Source organism: Siphateles boraxobius, unplaced genomic scaffold (genome assembly GCF_051911475.1).
Source record: "Siphateles boraxobius isolate OS27281-9 unplaced genomic scaffold, OSU_SipBor_1 5, whole genome shotgun sequence".
Taxonomy (NCBI): Eukaryota; Metazoa; Chordata; class Actinopteri; order Cypriniformes; family Leuciscidae; genus Siphateles; species Siphateles boraxobius.
In genome coordinates, this window is record NW_027509141.1 from 4105391 (window position 1) to 4124512 (window position 19122).

The window sequence follows — 19122 nt, forward strand, 5'->3', positions numbered from 1 at the left end:
TCCAATAATATTAATAACAAAAACTATGGGATAATAAAAGGAAATAATAAAACGGCTAAGGGCTGACAGCGTAGTAAAAGAGGCAGATCGAGCCAGCCAGGAGTCGAACCTGGAATCTTCTGATTCGTAGTCAGACGCGTTATCCATTGCGCCACTGGCCCACCTAACTGTTGGTGTTTGACTGCGAAGAGGCCTGTAATGAAATCAACTTTTTCTCATGCTATAAACAGACCTGGAGCCAACATCAGGAAGGGGTCAGATGAGGGGCCTGCTACAAAAACCTTCGAGATGGAGGCCTCACATGTTGGGGATCTCGTTGTTGTTAGGATATTCCTACAGAGCCTGTGACAGTTTCTCAGCAGAAGAACTGGGATCCAGGGCCGAGACATCTGCAAAAAACTGCTATAAAAACCTTCGAGATGCAGGCCTCACATGTTGGGGATCTCATTGGTTTTGTTTTCATGGCAAGTTGTGGTGTTGTTATGATATTCCTACTGAGCCTGTGACAGTTTCTCAGCGGAAGAACTGGGATCCAGGGTCAGAGATTTCTGCAAAAAACTGCTATAAAAACCTTTGAGATGGAGGCCTCACATGTTGGGGATCTTAAATTTGTTGTGTTCATGGCTGTGGTGTTGTTAGGATATTCCTACAGAGCCTGTGACAGTTTCTCAGCAGAAGAACTGGGATCCAGGGCCAGAGACGTCTGCAAAAAACTGCTATAAAAACCTTCGAGATGCAGGCCTCATATGTTGGGGATCTCGGTTGCTTTGTTTTCATGGCAAGTTGAGGTGTTATTAGGATATTCCTACAGAGTCTGTGACAGTTTGTCAGCGGAAGATCTGGGATCCAGGGTCAGGGGTCAGTGACGTCTCCTCTCCTGGAGGAAAATACAAGTATTAGTGGTCTTGCTGCAAAATCTGGTAGAGGTCAACAGACGGGCTTGAGGGGCAGGCGTCAACAGACCTTACCTGGTGGTCTAGTGGTTAGGATTCGGCGCTCTCACCGCCGCGGCCTGGGTTCGATTCACGGTCAGGGAATGAGCTTTTGCCCACCACCGGAGGCCTTGATTTTAAAATGCCGAACTACGAACTCAAGCGAAACAAAGGAGCCTATTGTTGGACTGTCAATTTTTAATATTTCTCAACCAATCCAATAATATTAATAACAAAAACTATGGGATAATAAAAGGAAATAATAAAACGGCTAAGGGCTGACAGCGTAGTAAAAGAGGAAGATCGAGCCAGCCAGGAGTCGAACCTGGAATCTTCTGATTCGTAGTCAGACGCATTATCCATTGCGCCACTGGCCCACCTAATTGTTGGTGTTTGACTGGGAAGAGCCCTGTCATGAAATCTACTGCATTTGAAAAGACGCATAGTATTGTATGGTAACCGTTATCCTACTGACAAAGCAGCCTATTGTTGGACTGTCAATTTTTAATATTTCTCAACCAATCCAATAATATTAATAACAAAAACTGTGGGATAATACAAGGAAATAATAAAACGGCTAAGGGCTGACAGCGTAGTAAAAGAGACAGATCGAGCCAGCCAGGAGTCGAACCTGGAATCTTCTGATTCGTAGTCAGACGCGTTATCCATTGCGCCACTGGCCCACCTAACTGTTGGTGTTTGACTGCGAAGAGGCCTGTAATGAAATCAACTTTTTCTCATGCTATAAACAGACCTGGAGCCAACATCAGGAAGGGGTCAGATGAGGGGCCTGCTACAAAAACCTTCGAGATGGAGGCCTCACATGTTGGGGATCTCGTTGTTGTTAGGATATTCCTACAGAGCCTGTGACAGTTTCTCAGCAGAAGAACTGGGATCCAGGGCCGAGACATCTGCAAAAAACTGCTATAAAAACCTTCGAGATGCAGGCCTCACATGTTGGGGATCTCATTGGTTTTGTTTTCATGGCAAGTTGTGGTGTTGTTATGATATTCCTACTGAGCCTGTGACAGTTTCTCAGCGGAAGAACTGGGATCCAGGGTCAGAGATTTCTGCAAAAAACTGCTATAAAAACCTTTGAGATGGAGGCCTCACATGTTGGGGATCTTAAATTTGTTGTGTTCATGGCTGTGGTGTTGTTAGGATATTCCTACAGAGCCTGTGACAGTTTCTCAGCAGAAGAACTGGGATCCAGGGCCAGAGACGTCTGCAAAAAACTGCTATAAAAACCTTCGAGATGCAGGCCTCATATGTTGGGGATCTCGGTTGCTTTGTTTTCATGGCAAGTTGAGGTGTTATTAGGATATTCCTACAGAGTCTGTGACAGTTTGTCAGCGGAAGATCTGGGATCCAGGGTCAGGGGTCAGTGACGTCTCCTCTCCTGGAGGAAAATACAAGTATTAGTGGTCTTGCTGCAAAATCTGGTAGAGGTCAACAGACGGGCTTGAGGGGCAGGCGTCAACAGACCTTACCTGGTGGTCTAGTGGTTAGGATTCGGCGCTCTCACCGCCGCGGCCTGGGTTCGATTCACGGTCAGGGAATGAGCTTTTGCCCACCACCGGAGGCCTTGATTTTAAAATGCCGAACTACGAACTCAAGCGAAACAAAGGAGCCTATTGTTGGACTGTCAATTTTTAATATTTCTCAACCAATCCAATAATATTAATAACAAAAACTATGGGATAATAAAAGGAAATAATAAAACGGCTAAGGGCTGACAGCGTAGTAAAAGAGGAAGATCGAGCCAGCCAGGAGTCGAACCTGGAATCTTCTGATTCGTAGTCAGACGCGTTATCCATTGCGCCACTGGCCCACCTAATTGTTGGTGTTTGACTGGGAAGAGCCCTGTCATGAAATCTACTGCATTTGAAAAGACGCATAGTATTGTATGGTAACCGTTATCCTACTGACAAAGCAGCCTATTGTTGGACTGTCAATTTTTAATATTTCTCAACCAATCCAATAATATTAATAACAAAAACTGTGGGATAATACAAGGAAATAATAAAACGGCTAAGGGCTGACAGCGTAGTAAAAGAGGCAGATCGAGCCAGCCAGGAGTCGAACCTGGAATCTTCTGATTCGTAGTCAGACGCGTTATCCAGTGCGCCACTGGCCCACCTAACTGTTTGTGTTTGACTGGGAAGAGCCCTGTCATGAAATCTACTTTTTCTCATGCTATTAACAGACCTGGAGCCAACATCAGGAAGGGGTCAGATGAGGGGCCTGCTACAAAAACCTTCGAGATGGAGGCCTCACATGTTGGGGATCTCTTTGTTGTTAGGATATTCCTACAGAGCCTGTGACAGTTTCTCAGCAGAAGGACTGGGATCCAGGGCCAGAGACATCTGCAAAAAACTGCTATAAAAAACTTCGCGATGCAGGCCTCACATGTTGGGGATCTCATTGGTTTAGTTTTCATGGCAAGTTGTGGTGTTGTTAGAATATTCCTACTGAGCCTGTGACAGTTTCTCAGCGGAAGAACTGGGATCCAGGGTCAGAGACGTCTGCAAAAAACTGCTATAAAAACCTTTGAGATGGAGGCCTCACATGTTGGGGATCTTAAATTTTTTGTGTTCATGGCAAGTTGTGGTGTTGTTAGGATATTCCTACAGAGCCTGTGACAGTTTCTCAGCAGAAGAACTGGGATCCAGGGCCAGAGACGTCTGCAAAAAACTGCTATAAAAACCTTCGAGATGCAGGCCTCACATGTTGGGGATCTCGGTTGCTTTGTTTTCATGGCAAGTTGAGGTGTTATTAGGATATTCCTACAGAGTCTGTGACAGTTTGTCAGCGGAAGATCTGGGATCCAGGGTCAGGGGTCAGTGACGTCTCCTCTCCTGGAGGAAAATACAAGTATTAGTGGTCTTGCTGCAAAATCTGGTAGAGGTCAACAGACGGGCTTGAGGGGCAGGCGTCAACAGACCTTACCTGGTGGTCTAGTGGTTAGGATTCGGCGCTCTCACCGCCGCGGCCTGGGTTCGATTCACGGTCAGGGAATGAGCTTTTGCCCACCACCGGAGGCCTTGATTTTAAAATGCCGAACTACGAACTCAAGCGAAACAAAGCAGCCTATTGTCGGACTGTCAATTTTTAATATTTCTCAACCAATCCAATAATATTAATAACAAAAACTATGGGATAATAAAAGGAAATAATAAAACGGCTAAGGGCTGACAGCGTAGTAAAAGAGGCAGATCGAGCCAGCCAGGAGTCGAACCTGGAATCTTCTGATTCGTAGTCAGACGCGTTATCCATTCGACCACTGGCCCACCTAACTGTTGGTGTTTGACTGGGAAGAGCCCTGTCATGAAATCTACTGCATTTGAAAAGACGCATAGTATTGTATGGTAACCGTTATCCTACTGACAAAGCAGCCTATTGTTGGACTGTCAATTTTTAATATTTCTCAACCAATCCAGTAATATTAATAACAAAAACTATGGGATAATAAAAGGAAATAATAAAACGGCTAAGGGCTGACAGCGTAGTAAAAGAGGCTGATCGAGCCCGCCAGGAGTCGAACCTGGAATCTTCTGATTCGTAGTCAGACGCGTTATCCATTCGACCACTGGCCCACCTAACTGTTGGTGTTTGACTGGGAAGAGTCCTGTCATGAAATCTACTGCATTTGAAAAGACGCATAGTATTGTATGGTAACCGTTATCCTACTGACAAAGCAGCCTATTGTTGGACTGTCAATTTTTAATATTTCTCAACCAATCCAGTAATATTAATAACAAAAACTATGGGATAATAAAAGGAAATAATAAAACGGCTAAGGGCTGACAGCGTAGTAAAAGAGGCTGATCGAGCCCGCCAGGAGTCGAACCTGGAATCTTCTGATTCTTAGTCGGCGCGTTATCCATTGCGCCACTGGCCCACCTAACTGTTGGTGTTTGAATGGGAAGAGCCCTGTCATGAAATCTACTTTTTCTCATGCTATTAACAGACCTGGAGCCAACATCAGGAAGGGGTCAGATGAGGGGCCTGCTACAAAAACCTTCGAGATGGAGGCCTCACATGTTGGGGATCTCTTTGTTGTTAGGATATTCCTACAGAGCCTGTGACAGTTTCTCAGCAGAAGGACTGGGATCCAGGGCCAGAGACATCTGCAAAAAACTGCTATAAAAAACTTCGCGATGCAGGCCTCACATGTTGGGGATCTCATTGGTTTAGTTTTCATGGCAAGTTGTGGTGTTGTTAGGATATTCCTACTGAGCCTGTGACAGTTTCTCAGCGGAAGAACTGGGATCCAGGGTCAGAGACGTCTGCAAAAAACTGCTATAAAAACCTTTGGGAGGCCTCACATGTTGGGGATCTTAAATTTTTTGTGTTCATGGCAAGATGTGGTGTTGTTAGGATATTCTTACAGAGCCTGTGACAGTTTCTCAGCAGAAGAACTGGGATCCAGGGTCAGAGACGTCTGCTAAAAACTGCTATAAAAACCTTCGAAATGGAGGCCTCACATGTTGGGGATCTCGGTTGCTTTGTTTTCATGGCAATTTGTGGTATTGTTAGGATATTCCTACAGAGTCTGTGACAGTTTGTCTGCGGAAGATCTGGGATCCAGGGTCAGGGGTCAGTGACGTCTCCTCTCCTGGAGGAAAATACAAGTATTAGTGGTCTTGCTGCAAAATCTGGTAGAGGCCAACAGGCGGTCTTGAGGGACAGGCATCAACAGACCTTCCCTGGTGGTCTAGTGGTTAGTATTTGGCGCTCTCACCACCGCGGCCTGGGTTCGATATTCCCGGTCAGGGAATGAGCTTTTGCCCACCACCGGAGGACGTGATTTTAAAATGCCGAACTACGAACTCAAGCGCTGACGCCCTCGTCGAGAAGCACGGCCAAGGAAATGTTTATGTGTGAAGAAGACCTCCTTCGAGCCGCAGTCGAACCAGCGAGCTAAGGATTGCCAACGTGCTACCTACAGTCCTCTGCTCTACAAGCTGAGCTATCGAAGGGACACTGATTGGTGACTGAACCTCAACATATCAGGTTGCTGAAGCTCTGCCACTGGTTACACAGACATACATGCTGGTTGTTTCGATTAAGTGATGCAAAGGCAACCCAATCTTCTCATACCGGGAGTCGACCCCCAGCCGCCTGGGTGAAAACCAGGAATCCTGACCGCTAGACCATATGGGATCTTCTTTCCACCTGGAGCAGGCCCTTTTGCTTTTAGTGTGTGACCGCCCCCTTTAAGAACATGGGAATGATCCGAAGGGAATGTTTACTGAATTCAATTTCATCAGGCTCAACAGAGGGAGCTCTCATTTGCCTCGCCAAGGGGATTCAGTTTCCTCCGATTCCTGCGATGGCATAATAGACACTATAAACTGGTCGTAAAGCAAGGTGCTTGTGACAGTACTCATGCAATGCATTTGAAAAGACGCATAGTATTGTATGGTAACCGTTATCCTACTGACAAAGCAGCCTATTGTTGGACTGTCAGTTTTTAATATTTCTCAACCAATCCAATAATATTAATAACAAAAACTATGGGATAATAAAAGGAAATAATAAAATGGCTAAAGGCTGACAGCGTAGTAAAAGAGGCAGATCGAGCCAGCCAGGAGTCGAACCTGGAATCTTCTGATTCGTAGTCAGACGCGTTATCCATTGCGCCACTGGCCCAGCTACCTGTTGGTGTTTGACTGCGAAGAGGCCTGTCATGAAATCTACTTTTTCTCATGCTATTAACAAACCTGGAGCCAACATCAGGAAGGGGTCAGATGAGGGGCCTGCTACAAAAACCTTCGAGATGGAGGCCTCACATGTTGGGGATCTCGTTGTTGTTAGGATATTCCTACAGAGCCTGTGACAGTTTCTCAGCAGAAGAACTGGGATCCAGGGCCAGAGAAATCTGCAAAAAAACTGCTATAAAAACCTTCGAGATGCAGGCCTCACATGTTGGGGATCTCATTGGTTTTGTTTTCATGGCAAGTTGTGGTGTTGTTAGGATATTCCTACTGAGCCTGTGACAGTTTCTCAGCGGAAGAACTGGGATCCAGGGTCAGAGACGTCTGCAAAAAACTGCTATAAAAACCTTTGAGATGGAGGCCTCACATGTTGGGGATCTTACATTTTTTGTTTTCATGGCAAGTTGTGGTATTGTTAGGATATTCCTACAGAGTCTGTGACAGTTTGTCTGCGGAAGATCTGGGATCCAGGGTCAGGGGTCAGTGACGTCTCCTCTCCTGGAGGAAAATACAAGTATTAGTGGTCTTGCTGCAAAATCTGGTAGAGGTCAACAGACGGGCTTGAGGGGCAGGCGTCAACAGACCTTACCTGGTGGTCTAGTGGTTAGGATTCGGCGCTCTCACCGCCGCGGCCTGGGTTCGATTCACGGTCAGGGAATGAGCTTTTGCCCACCACCGGAGGCCTTGATTTTAAAATGCCGAACTACGAACTCAAGCGAAACAAAGCAGCCTATTGTCGGACTGTCAATTTTTAATATTTCTCAACCAATCCAATAATATTAATAACAAAAACTATGGGATAATAAAAGGAAATAATAAAACGGCTAAGGGCTGACAGCGTAGTAAAAGAGGCAGATCGAGCCAGCCAGGAGTCGAACCTGGAATCTACGAACTCAAGCGCTGACGCCCTCGTCGAGAAGCACGGCCAAGGAAATGTTTATGTGTGAAGAAGACCTCCTTCGAGCCGCAGTCGAACCAGCGAGCTAAGGATTGCCAACGTGCTACCTACAGTCCTCTGCTCTACAAGCTGAGCTATCGAAGGGACACTGATTGGTGACTGAACCTCAACATATCAGGTTGCTGAAGCTCTGCCACTGGTTACACAGACATACATGCTGGTTGTTTCGATTAAGTGATGCAAAGGCAACCCAATCTTCTCATACCGGGAGTCGACCCCCAGCCGCCTGGGTGAAAACCAGGAATCCTGACCGCTAGACCATATGGGATCTTCTTTCCACCTGGAGCAGGCCCTTTTGCTTTTAGTGTGTGACCGCCCCCTTTAAGAACATGGGAATGATCCGAAGGGAATGTTTACTGAATTCAATTTCATCAGGCTCAACAGAGGGAGCTCTCATTTGCCTCGCCAAGGGGATTCAGTTTCCTCCGATTCCTGCGATGGCATAATAGACACTATAAACTGGTCGTAAAGCAAGGTGCTTGTGACAGTACTCATGCAATGCATTTGAAAAGACGCATAGTATTGTATGGTAACCGTTATCCTACTGACAAAGCAGCCTATTGTTGGACTGTCAGTTTTTAATATTTCTCAACCAATCCAATAATATTAATAACAAAAACTATGGGATAATAAAAGGAAATAATAAAATGGCTAAAGGCTGACAGCGTAGTAAAAGAGGCAGATCGAGCCAGCCAGGAGTCGAACCTGGAATCTTCTGATTCGTAGTCAGACGCGTTATCCATTGCGCCACTGGCCCAGCTACCTGTTGGTGTTTGACTGCGAAGAGGCCTGTCATGAAATCTACTTTTTCTCATGCTATTAACAAACCTGGAGCCAACATCAGGAAGGGGTCAGATGAGGGGCCTGCTACAAAAACCTTCGAGATGGAGGCCTCACATGTTGGGGATCTCGTTGTTGTTAGGATATTCCTACAGAGCCTGTGACAGTTTCTCAGCAGAAGAACTGGGATCCAGGGCCAGAGAAATCTGCAAAAAAACTGCTATAAAAACCTTCGAGATGCAGGCCTCACATGTTGGGGATCTCATTGGTTTTGTTTTCATGGCAAGTTGTGGTGTTGTTAGGATATTCCTACTGAGCCTGTGACAGTTTCTCAGCGGAAGAACTGGGATCCAGGGTCAGAGACGTCTGCAAAAAACTGCTATAAAAACCTTTGAGATGGAGGCCTCACATGTTGGGGATCTTACATTTTTTGTTTTCATGGCAAGTTGTGGTATTGTTAGGATATTCCTACAGAGTCTGTGACAGTTTGTCTGCGGAAGATCTGGGATCCAGGGTCAGGGGTCAGTGACGTCTCCTCTCCTGGAGGAAAATACAAGTATTAGTGGTCTTGCTGCAAAATCTGGTAGAGGCCAACAGTTGGGCTTGAGGGGCAGGGGTCAACAGACCCTCCCTGGTGGTCTAGTGGTTAGTATTTGGCGCTCTCACCGCCGTGCCCCGGGTTCGATTCCCGGTCAGGGAATGAGCTTTTGCCCACCACCGGAGGACGTGAATTTAAAATGCCGAACTATGAACTCAAGCGCTTTTGCCCACCACCGGAAGACGTGAATTTAAAAAGCCGAACTATGAACTAATCGAGAAGCACGGCCACGGAAATGTTTATGTGTGAAAAAGACCTCCTTCGAGCCGGAGTCGAACAAGCGACCTAAGGATTGCCAACTTGCCACCTACATTCCTCCGCTCTACCAGCTGAGCTATCGAAGGCACACTGACTGGTGACAGAACTTCAACATATCAGGTTGCTGAAGCTCCGCCACTGGCTAAATCTGCTACTAGCACAGACATATGTGCTGGTTGTTTCGTTTAAGTGATGCAAAGGCAACCCAATCTTCTCATACCGGGAGTCGACCCCCAGCCGCCTGGGTGAAAACCAGGAATCCTGACCGCTAGACCATATGGGATCTTCTTTCCACCTGGAGCAGGCCCTTTTGCTTTTAGTGTGTGACCGCCCCCTTTAAGAACATGGGAATGATCCGAAGGGAATGTTTACTGAATTCAATTTCATCAGGCTCAACAGAGGGAGCTCTCATTTGCCTCGCCAAGGGGATTCAGTTTCCTCCGATTCCTGCGATGGCATAATAGACACTATAAACTGGTCGTAAAGCAAGGTGCTTGTGACAGTACTCATGCAATGCATTTGAAAAGACGCATAGTATTGTATGGTAACCGTTATCCTACTGACAAAGCAGCCTATTGTTGGACTGTCAATTTTTAATATTTCTCAACCAATCCAATAATATTAATAACAAAAACTATGGGATAATAAAAGGAAATAATAAAACGGCTAAGGGCTGACAGCGTAGTAAAAGAGGCAGATCGAGCCCGCCAGGAGTCAAACCTGGAATCTTCTGATTCGTAGTCGACGCGTTATCCATTGCGCCACTGGCCCACCTAACTGTTGGTGTTTGACTGGGAAGAGCCCTGTCATGAAATCTACTTTTTCTCATGCTATTAACAGACCTGGAGCCAACATCAGGAAGGGGTCAGATGAGGGGCCTGCTACAAAAACCTTCGAGATGGAGGCCTCACATGTTGGGGATCTCTTTGTTGTTAGGATATTCCTACAGAGCCTGTGACAGTTTCTCAGCAGAAGGACTGGGATCCAGGGCCAGAGACATCTGCAAAAAACTGCTATAAAAAACTTCGCGATGCAGGCCTCACATGTTGGGGATCTCATTGGTTTAGTTTTCATGGCAAGTTGTGGTGTTGTTAGGATATTCCTACTGAGCCTGTGACAGTTTCTCAGCGGAAGAACTGGGATCCAGGGTCAGAGACGTCTGCAAAAAACTGCTATAAAAACCTTTGGGAGGCCTCACATGTTGGGGATCTTAAATTTTTTGTGTTCATGGCAAGTTGTGGTGTTGTTAGGATATTCTTACAGAGCCTGTGACAGTTTCTCAGCAGAAGAACTGGGATCCAGGGTCAGAGACGTCTGCAAAAAACTGCTATAAAAACCTTCGAGATGGAGGCCTCACATGTTGGGGATCTCGGTTGCTTTGTTTTCATGGCAGTTTGTGGTATTGTTAGGATATTCCTACAGAGTATGTGACAGTTTGTCTGCGGAAGATCTGGGATCCAGGGTCAGGGGTCAGTGACGTCTCCTCTCCTGGAGGAAAATACAAGTATTAGTGGTCTTGCTGCAAAATCTGGTAGAGGCCAACAGGCGGTCTTGAGGGACAGGCATCAACAGACCTTCCCTGGTGGTCTAGTGGTTAGTATTTGGCGCTCTCACCACCACGGCCTGGGTTCGATATTCCCGGTCAGGGAATGAGCTTTTGCCCACCACCGGAGGACTTGATTTTAAAATGCCAAACTACGAACTCAAGCGCTGACGCCCTCGTCGAGAAGCACGGCCAAGGAAATGTTTATGTGTGAAGAAGACCTCCTTCGAGCCGCAGTCGAACCAGCGAGCTAAGGATTGCCAACGTGCTACCTACAGTCCTCTGCTCTACCAGCTGAGCTATCGAAGGGACACTGATTGGTGACTGAACCTCAACATATCAGGTTGCTGAAGCTCTGCCACTGGTTACACAGACATACATGCTGGTTGTTTCGATTAAGTGATACAAAGGCAACCCAATCTTCTCATACCGGGAGTCGACCCCCAGCCGCCTGGGTGAAAACCAGGAATCCTGACCTCTAGACCATATGGGATCTTCTTTCCACCTGGAGCAGGCCCTTTTGCTTTTAGTGTGTGACCGCCCCCTTTAAGAAAATGGGAATGATCCGAAGGGAATGTTTACTGAATTCAATTTCATCAGGCTCAACAGAGGGAGCTCTCATTTGCCTCGCCAAGGGGATTCAGTTTCCTCCGATTCCTGCGATGGCATAATAGACACTATAAACTGGTCGTAAAGCAAGGTGCTTGTGACAGTACTCATGCAATGCATTTGAAAAGACGCATAGTATTGTATGGTAACCGTTATCCTACTGACAAAGCAGCCTATTGTTGGATTGTCCCCGTTGACAGGGGGCAGATCTGCTCCGTCGCGCAGTAGCTGATATTCGACAGGTTGTGCATCACGGTGACTTTTTGCAAGCACCACACCTGGTCTCTTGGCTTCAAAGCTGTGACAGAAAAAGCACATAAGACATTTAGAAGTTACATTTGTAATGGTGTATTTTCATTTAGATGTGGTATTATTATTTGTTTAGTAGCTAAGATTAATTACTGCATAAATTAATTAAGATTATTAAGTAATAAATTCATTTTAAGACAGCATGGAATAGATTGTAGAATATGCTGTTAGCTATAATTTGGATGGTATAGTACCATGAGCCACAATTAAAGTCTTGTGACACTCATGGCAGGCGTTATTGTTGTTGTTGTCGAGTTTCTGCGCGCCGATTGCTTTGGGCCGGGCCTAGTCAAAGTCAAGGGCCGTTTTTTAGTCCCCGTCCGTCCCTACATACAGTATAGGAGTATGCATCAGAATAGATTTTATTGCCATTGTCAATGAAAGGTTTTACAGACTAGGAATTTTCTTCGGTGTACTCATGCAACATGAAACACAAACTTTTGCTAATGATAAAAAATAAGCAATAAACTGGTTGATTGATATATTCTTTTTTTATTTTCCATAATCAAATCAATCAAACATTGTTTAGAGTGCTTTTCAGGGTCGGCGCCAGGACGTACGGAACGAGGGGGCCTCGATGTGTCACTGGGGGGGGCCTACCATACACCCACTTTTAATTATTTTTTTTTAAACTGACGGGACGATATACAGAGCAACGCTGCCTACAGCATTCTCATAAATAATAAGGACCAGCACTGGCTATATAATCAATCATACTAGTAACAAAGACAAAAAAGCAAAAACACAAACTACCTTTAGAAAAGCTGCAGTCGACGAGTGGAAGTGTGAAACTTTCTCAGAACGAGGTCTTTCCATTCGTTGCGTATTTTCTTTGTAAGGTCCCGCTCAAATGCAAGTTGCACGAGCTGACCCTTACGGGTGTGGTTCATTGCTCGTCTGTTGTCCGTGAAAACGTTCTTGAGCACAGAAAATGAGTTCTCACACATAGCGGTATAGGCCCCGAATGTGACAGCGAGTTTAAGTGCGGACAACACACTAGGCATAGCTTCAAGTACTTTGTGGTGTTCAGAGAGAAGTCTCCTAGTAGTCATCATCTGCTGGCTTTCCTCCGTTTTGATTCTGGAGATATATTGCTTTGCAACAATGCACTCCGTTTCCACAATGGTAGAATTAGTTAAATCCATGATGGGCTTTATGGACTTTACATCCAAAAAGGTCTCATTTTCTGGGTCAAGAGCGGCAAGTGCTGCGGCAAATTTTTAACTAACAGATTATGAAAACAGGAAGTTTGTTGACTGAAAAAAATACTTAACATGACGTAGGACGTAATCAACCAATTACATACAATCTGCTAGTGACGTAATTTATTAAAGCGCCTGTCGCGAGTGCAAATGCAAAGTTGCAAATCAGATTTAATCATGGTAAAACTAAATTAATTTACAAAATAGTTAAAAAAAATATTTATATAGTTAAGTTAATTATAATATGTCAGGAATAACAGGGCACAGTGGAAGCGTCCCTGTTGCTGAGTCTCAACGGCTGAAATCGCGTTCCGAGGCAGGGTGGTGCGCTGACTAGAGGTGAGGGGGCACAGTGACCTAGGTGGCCGGGCCAGGCCCCCTGGGGCCCCCTCGTGGCGCCGACCCTGGTGCTTTTCATACAAGAATGTAAAACTAAATTCAGGTGGTTGGTTGATAAAGTGACATTGCATGTGTTGTAAACAAGAAAAAAGGTCTTTGTGACACAGTCCAATGAAATTACATTCGCATCCTCTTCTGTGGACTCTTCTGTGTTGTGACCCTTGGCGCTGGGCATGTGATGTCTCTTGCCTCGTCAGCACAGAATGGCCTGATTTTTTCATATAGATAGGTCTGCCTGTCAATTTTCAGTCCAGGTGGGGCCAGGACAGGAAGACCGTTGACAGGGGGCAGATCTGCTCCGTCGCGCAGTAGCTGATATTCGACAGGTTGTGCATCACGGTGACTTTTTGCAAGCACCACACCTGGTCTCTTGGCTTCAAAGCTGTGACAGAAAAAGCACATAAGACATTTTAAACATGGCAAAGTATTTTCCTATAAAAAACTGTCATGTGTATGTTGTTGCTATGTTATATTGTATGTACACAATGTGAAAGTTTCAATTACCTGAAGTGCTGATAACTCTTGATCTGTGGGAGTCTACGGAAGTGGCGAGTCAGATGCTGCTGCCAGTCGAAGGTCTGGACTAAAACTTTGCCCTCTCCCGTTCCAACAAGCTGTGGGATATAGAGGCGACTCACAGGAGAGCTGTTTTCCACAACCTGATGACAAAAAAGAGAAGAGAGGAAGAAAAAAAAAGATCTTCAGTTAAATGTTTCATTGAAGCAGAACAGAAAACAGCACTGAAGTCATTAAAGTTAAAGTACCTCAGCGATGTCTGCCAAAGTGTTGACTCTTGTCTTCATGTAGGCTTGCTTGATGAGTCCAAAGCCACAGTCAGGGGAAAACTTGGTGTGGCCAGCAATAAGGAAGTGGATTTCAATTTTATCGTGAAGCTTGTGTCCAACCCGCCAGGCAAGGTACCAGAACATGAAGTTGTTCTTGTTCTGCCCACTGCAGTTGTCACAATGAAGATCCACCTCTGTTTCTCCAACTCCAAAGTTGCCGAAGAAATGATGCATGTAGCTGATGACTTCATTGCTTCCCTTAGTAGATGACATGCCTTCATCAATCAGGTAATTCACCTGTTTCTGCAGCCCTTCACATGAAACACCAAATAGGCCACATTTCCGTGGGGTCAAGAAGTACATTGGTCCTGGCTGGAGAGGGTTTGAGGGAAAGTGTAACTGTAGGAGACAGAGGGAGAGAGGGAACTTGGATTAGATTAAATTAAATTTGCAACTATTCATAATTGTCTAATAAAGATAAAACTTACTATATTGATGCTATTCTGCATTTGCACTATTTATTCTCATGCACCAAATCGCCCTTTAAGGGACATTAATGAAGTATGGTAACCGTTATCCTACTGACAAAGCAGCCTATTGTTGGACTGTCAATTTTTAATATTTCTCAACCAATCCAATAATATTAATAACAAAAACTATGGGATAATAAAATGAAATAATAAAACGGCTAAGGGCTGACAGCGTAGTAAAAGAGGCAGATCGAGCCAGCCAGGAGTCGAACCTAAAATCTTCTGATTCGTAGTCGACGCGTTATCCATTGCGCCACTGGCCCACCTAACTGTTGGTGTTCGACTGGGCACAGGCCTGTCATGAAATCTACTTTTTCTCATGCAATTAACAGACCTGGAGCCAACATCAGGAAGGGGTCAGATGAGGGGCCTGCTACAAAAACCATCGAGATGGAGGCCTCACATGTTGGGGATCTCGTTGTTGTTAGGATATTCCTACAGAGCCTGTGACAGTTTCTCAGCAGTAGAACTGGGATCCAGGGCCAGAGATGTCTGCAAAAAACTGCTATAAATACCTTCGAGATGCAGGCCTAACATGTTGGGGATCTCATTGGTTTTGTTTTCATGGCAAGTTGTGGTGTTGTTAGGATATTCCTACTGAGCCTGTGACAGTTTCTCAGCGGAAGAACTGGGATCCAGGGTCAGAGACGTCTGCAAAAAACTGCTATAAAACCTTCGAGATGGAGGCCCCACATGTTGGGGATCTTACATTTTTTGTCTTCATGGCAAGTTGTGGTGTTGTTAGGATATTCCTACAGAGCCTGTGACAGTTTCTCAGCAGAAGAACTGGGATCCAGGGTCAGATACGTCTGCAAAAAACTGATATAAAAACCTTTGAGATGCAGGCCTTACATGTTGGGGATCTCATTGGTTTTGTTTTCATGGCAAGTTGTGGTGTTGTTAGGATATTCCTACTGAGCCTGTGACAGTTTCTCAGCGGAAGAACTGGGATCCAGGGTCAGAGACGTCTGCAAAAAACTGCTATAAAAACCTTCGAGATGGAGGCCTCACATGTTGGGGATCTTACATTTTTTGTTTTCATGGCAAGTTGTGGTGTTGTTAGGATATTCCTACAGAGTCTGTGACAGTTTGTCAGTGGAAGAACTGGGATCCAGGTTAAGAGACGTCTGCAAAAAACTGCTATAAAAACCTTCGGGATGGAGGCCTCACATTTTGGGGATCTCGGTTGCTTTGTTTTCATGGCAAGTTGTGGTGTTGTTAGGATATTCCTACAGAGTCTGTGACAGTTTGTCAGCGGAAGATCTGGGATCCAGGGTCAGGGGTCAGTGACGTCTCCTCTCCTGGAGGAAAATACAAGTATTAGTGATCTTGCTGCAAAATCTGGTAGAGGCCAACAGCCGGGCTTGAGGGAAAGGAGTCAACAGACCTTCCTTGGTGGTCTAGTGGTTAGGATTTGGCGCTCTCATCGCCACGGCCCGGGTTCGATTCTCTGTCAGGGAATGAGCTTTTGCCCACCACCGGAGGACGTAATTTTAAAATGCCGAACTACGAACTCAAGCGCTGACGCCCTCGTCGAGAAGCACGGCCAAGGAAATGATTATGTGTGAAAATGACCTCCTTCGAGCCGGAGTCAATTCAGCGACCTAAGGATTGCCAACTTGCCACCTACAGTCCTCCGCTCTACCAGCTGAGCTATCGAAGGCACACTGATTGGGGACTGAACCTCAACATATCAGGTTGCTGAAGCTCTGCCACTGGCTAAAAATGGCACAGACATACGTGCTGGTTGTTTCGATTAAGTGATGCAAAGGCAACCCAATCTTCTCATACCGGGAGTCGAACCCGGGCCGCCTAGGTGAAAATCAGGAATCCTGACCGCTAGACCATATAGGATCTTCTTTCCACCTGGAGCAGGCCCTTTTGGTTTTAGTGTGTGACCGCCCCCCTTTAAGAACATGGGAATGATCCGAAGGGAATGTTTACTGAATTCAATTTCATCAGGCTCAACAGAGGGAGCTCTCATTTGCCTCGCCAAGGGGGTTCAGTTTCCTCCGATTCCTGCGATGGCATAATAGACACTATAAACTGGTCGTAAAGCAAGGTCCTTGTGACAGTACTCATGCAATGCATTTGAAAAGACGCATAGTATTGTATGGTAACCGTTATCCTACTGACAAAGCAGCCTATTGTTGGACTGTCAATTTTTAATATTTCTCAACCAATCCAATAATATTAATAACAAAAACTATGGGATAATAAAAGGAAATAATAAAACGGCTAAGGGCTGACAGCGTAGAAAAAGAAACAGAACGCGCCAGCCAGGAGTCGAACTTGAATCTTCTGATTCGTAGTCAGACGCGTCATCCATTGCGCCACTGGCCCACCTGCAGGTTTGGGCCAGTAAACTCAATGTTTACTGAATTCAATTTCATCAGGCTCAACAGAGGGAGCTCTCATTTGCCTCGCCAAGGGGGTTCTGTTTCCTCCGATTCCTGCGATGGCATAATAGACAATATAAACTGGGGGCCTGCTACAAAAACCTTCGAGATGGAGGCCTCACATGTTGGGGATCTCGTTTTTTTTCATGTTAAGTTGTGGCGTTGTTAGGATATTCCTACAGAGCCTTTGACAGTTTCTCAGCAGAAGAACTGGGATCCAGGGCCAGAGACGTCTGCAAAAAACTGCTATAAAAACCTTCGAGATGCAGGCCTCACATTTTGGGGATCTCATTGGTTTTGTTTTCATGGCAAGTTGTGGTGTTGTTTGGATATTCCTACTGAGCCTGTGACAGTTTCTCAGCGGAAGAACTGGGATCCAGGGTCAGAAACGTCTGCAAAAAACTGCTATAAAACCTTCGAGATGGAGGCCTCACATGTTGGGGATCTTAATTTTTTTGTGTTCTTGGCAAGTTGTGGTGTTGTTAGGATATTCCTACAGAGTCTGTGACAGTTTGTCAGCGGAAGATCTGGGATCCAGGGTCAGGGGTCAGTGACGTCTCCTCTCCTGGAGGAAAATACAAGTATTAGTGGTCTTGCTGCAAAATCTGGTAGAGGCCAACAGCCGGGCTTGAGGGGCCGGCGTCAACAGACCTTCCCTGGTGGTCTAGTGGTTAGGATTCGGCGCTCTCACCCCCTTGGCCCGGGTTCGATTCCCGGTCAGAGAATGAGCTTTTGCCCACCACCGGAGGACGTGATTTTAAAATGCCGAATTACGAACTCAAGCGCTGAAGCTTTCGTCGAGAAGCACGGCCAAAGAAATGTTTATGTGTGAAAAATACCTCCTTCGAGCAGGAGTCGAACCAGCGAACTAAGGATTGCCAACTTGCCACCTACAGTGCTCCGCTCTACCAGCTGAGCTATCGAAGGGACACTGATTGGGGACTGAACCTCAACATATCAGGTTGCTGAAGCTCTGTCACTGGCTAAAACTGCTACTGGCACAGACATACGTGCTGGTTGTTTCGATTAAGTGATGCAAAGCCAACCCAATCTTCTCATACCGGGATTCGAACCCAGGCCGTCTGGGTGAAAACCAGGAATCCTGACCGCTAGATCATATGGGATCTTCTTTCCACCTGGAGCAGGCCCTTTTGCTTTTCGTGTGTGACCGCCCCCTTTAAGAACATGGGAATGATCCCAAGGGAATGTTTACTGAATTCAATTTCATCAGGCTCAACAGAGGGAGCTCTCATTTGCCTCGCCAACGGGGTTCAGTTTCCTCCGATTCCTGCGATTGCATAATAGACACTATAAACTGGTCGTAAAGCAAGGTCCTTGTGACAGTACTCATGCAATGCATTTGAAAAGACGCATAGTATTGTATGGTAACCGTTATCCTACTGTCAAAGCAGCCTATTGTTGGACTGTCAATTTTTAATATTTCTCAACCAATCCAATAATATTAATAACAAAAACTATGGGATAATAAAAGGATATAATAAATAGGCTAAGGGCTGACAGCGTAGTAAAAGAGTCAGAACGAGTCAGCCACGAGTCAAACCTAGAATCTCCTGATCCGTAGTCAGACGCTTTATCCATTGCGCCACTGGCCCACCTAACTGCTGGTGTTCGACTGGGCAGAGCCCTGTCATGACATCTACTTTTTCTCATGCTATTAACAGACCTGGAGCCAACATCAGGAAGGGGCCAAGTTGTGGTGTTGTTAGGATATTCCTACTGAGCCTGTGACAGTTTCTCTGCGGAAGAAATGGGATCCTGGGTCAGAGACGTCTGCAAAAAACTGCTATAAAACCTTCAAGATGGAGGCCTCACATGTTGGGGATCTTACATTTTTTGTGTTCATGGCAAGTTGTGGTGTTGTTAGGATATTCCTACAGAGTCTCTGACAGTTTCTCAGTGGAAGAACTGGGATCCAGGTTAAGAGACGTCTGCAAAAAACTGCTATAAAAACCTTCGAGATGGAGGCCTCACATGTTGGGGATCTCGGTTGCTTTGTTTTCATGGCAAGTTGTGGTGTTGTTAGGATATTCCTACAGAGTCTGTGACAGTTTGTCAGCGGAAGATCTGGGATCGACGGTC

At 45.7% G+C, this 19122-nt stretch overlaps 10 non-coding genes across 10 annotated transcripts; 2 read left to right on the plus strand and 8 right to left on the minus strand.

Moving 5' to 3' along the window:
* Positions 1 to 88: 88 nt before the first annotated feature.
* trnar-acg (transfer RNA arginine (anticodon ACG)) lies at positions 89 to 161 on the minus strand. The gene has a single exon. It is a non-coding gene; the product is annotated as a tRNA-Arg (tRNA).
* Positions 162 to 1236: 1075 nt separating this feature from the next.
* trnar-acg (transfer RNA arginine (anticodon ACG)) lies at positions 1237 to 1309 on the minus strand. The gene has a single exon. It is a non-coding gene; the product is annotated as a tRNA-Arg (tRNA).
* A 233-nt stretch (positions 1310 to 1542) lies between these two features.
* On the minus strand, positions 1543 to 1615 carry trnar-acg (transfer RNA arginine (anticodon ACG)). Its single transcript has one exon. It is a non-coding gene; the product is annotated as a tRNA-Arg (tRNA).
* A 1075-nt stretch (positions 1616 to 2690) lies between these two features.
* trnar-acg (transfer RNA arginine (anticodon ACG)) lies at positions 2691 to 2763 on the minus strand. The gene has a single exon. It is a non-coding gene; the product is annotated as a tRNA-Arg (tRNA).
* A 233-nt stretch (positions 2764 to 2996) lies between these two features.
* Positions 2997 to 3069, minus strand: trnar-acg (transfer RNA arginine (anticodon ACG)). The gene has a single exon. It is a non-coding gene; the product is annotated as a tRNA-Arg (tRNA).
* A 1080-nt stretch (positions 3070 to 4149) lies between these two features.
* trnar-acg (transfer RNA arginine (anticodon ACG)) lies at positions 4150 to 4222 on the minus strand. The gene has a single exon. It is a non-coding gene; the product is annotated as a tRNA-Arg (tRNA).
* A 2292-nt stretch (positions 4223 to 6514) lies between these two features.
* Positions 6515 to 6587, minus strand: trnar-acg (transfer RNA arginine (anticodon ACG)). The gene has a single exon. It is a non-coding gene; the product is annotated as a tRNA-Arg (tRNA).
* Positions 6588 to 8294: 1707 nt separating this feature from the next.
* On the minus strand, positions 8295 to 8367 carry trnar-acg (transfer RNA arginine (anticodon ACG)). The gene has a single exon. It is a non-coding gene; the product is annotated as a tRNA-Arg (tRNA).
* A 651-nt stretch (positions 8368 to 9018) lies between these two features.
* On the plus strand, positions 9019 to 9090 carry trnae-cuc (transfer RNA glutamic acid (anticodon CUC)). Its single transcript has one exon. It is a non-coding gene; the product is annotated as a tRNA-Glu (tRNA).
* A 6922-nt stretch (positions 9091 to 16012) lies between these two features.
* trnae-cuc (transfer RNA glutamic acid (anticodon CUC)) lies at positions 16013 to 16084 on the plus strand. The gene has a single exon. It is a non-coding gene; the product is annotated as a tRNA-Glu (tRNA).
* The last annotated feature ends 3038 nt before the right edge of the window (positions 16085 to 19122 follow it).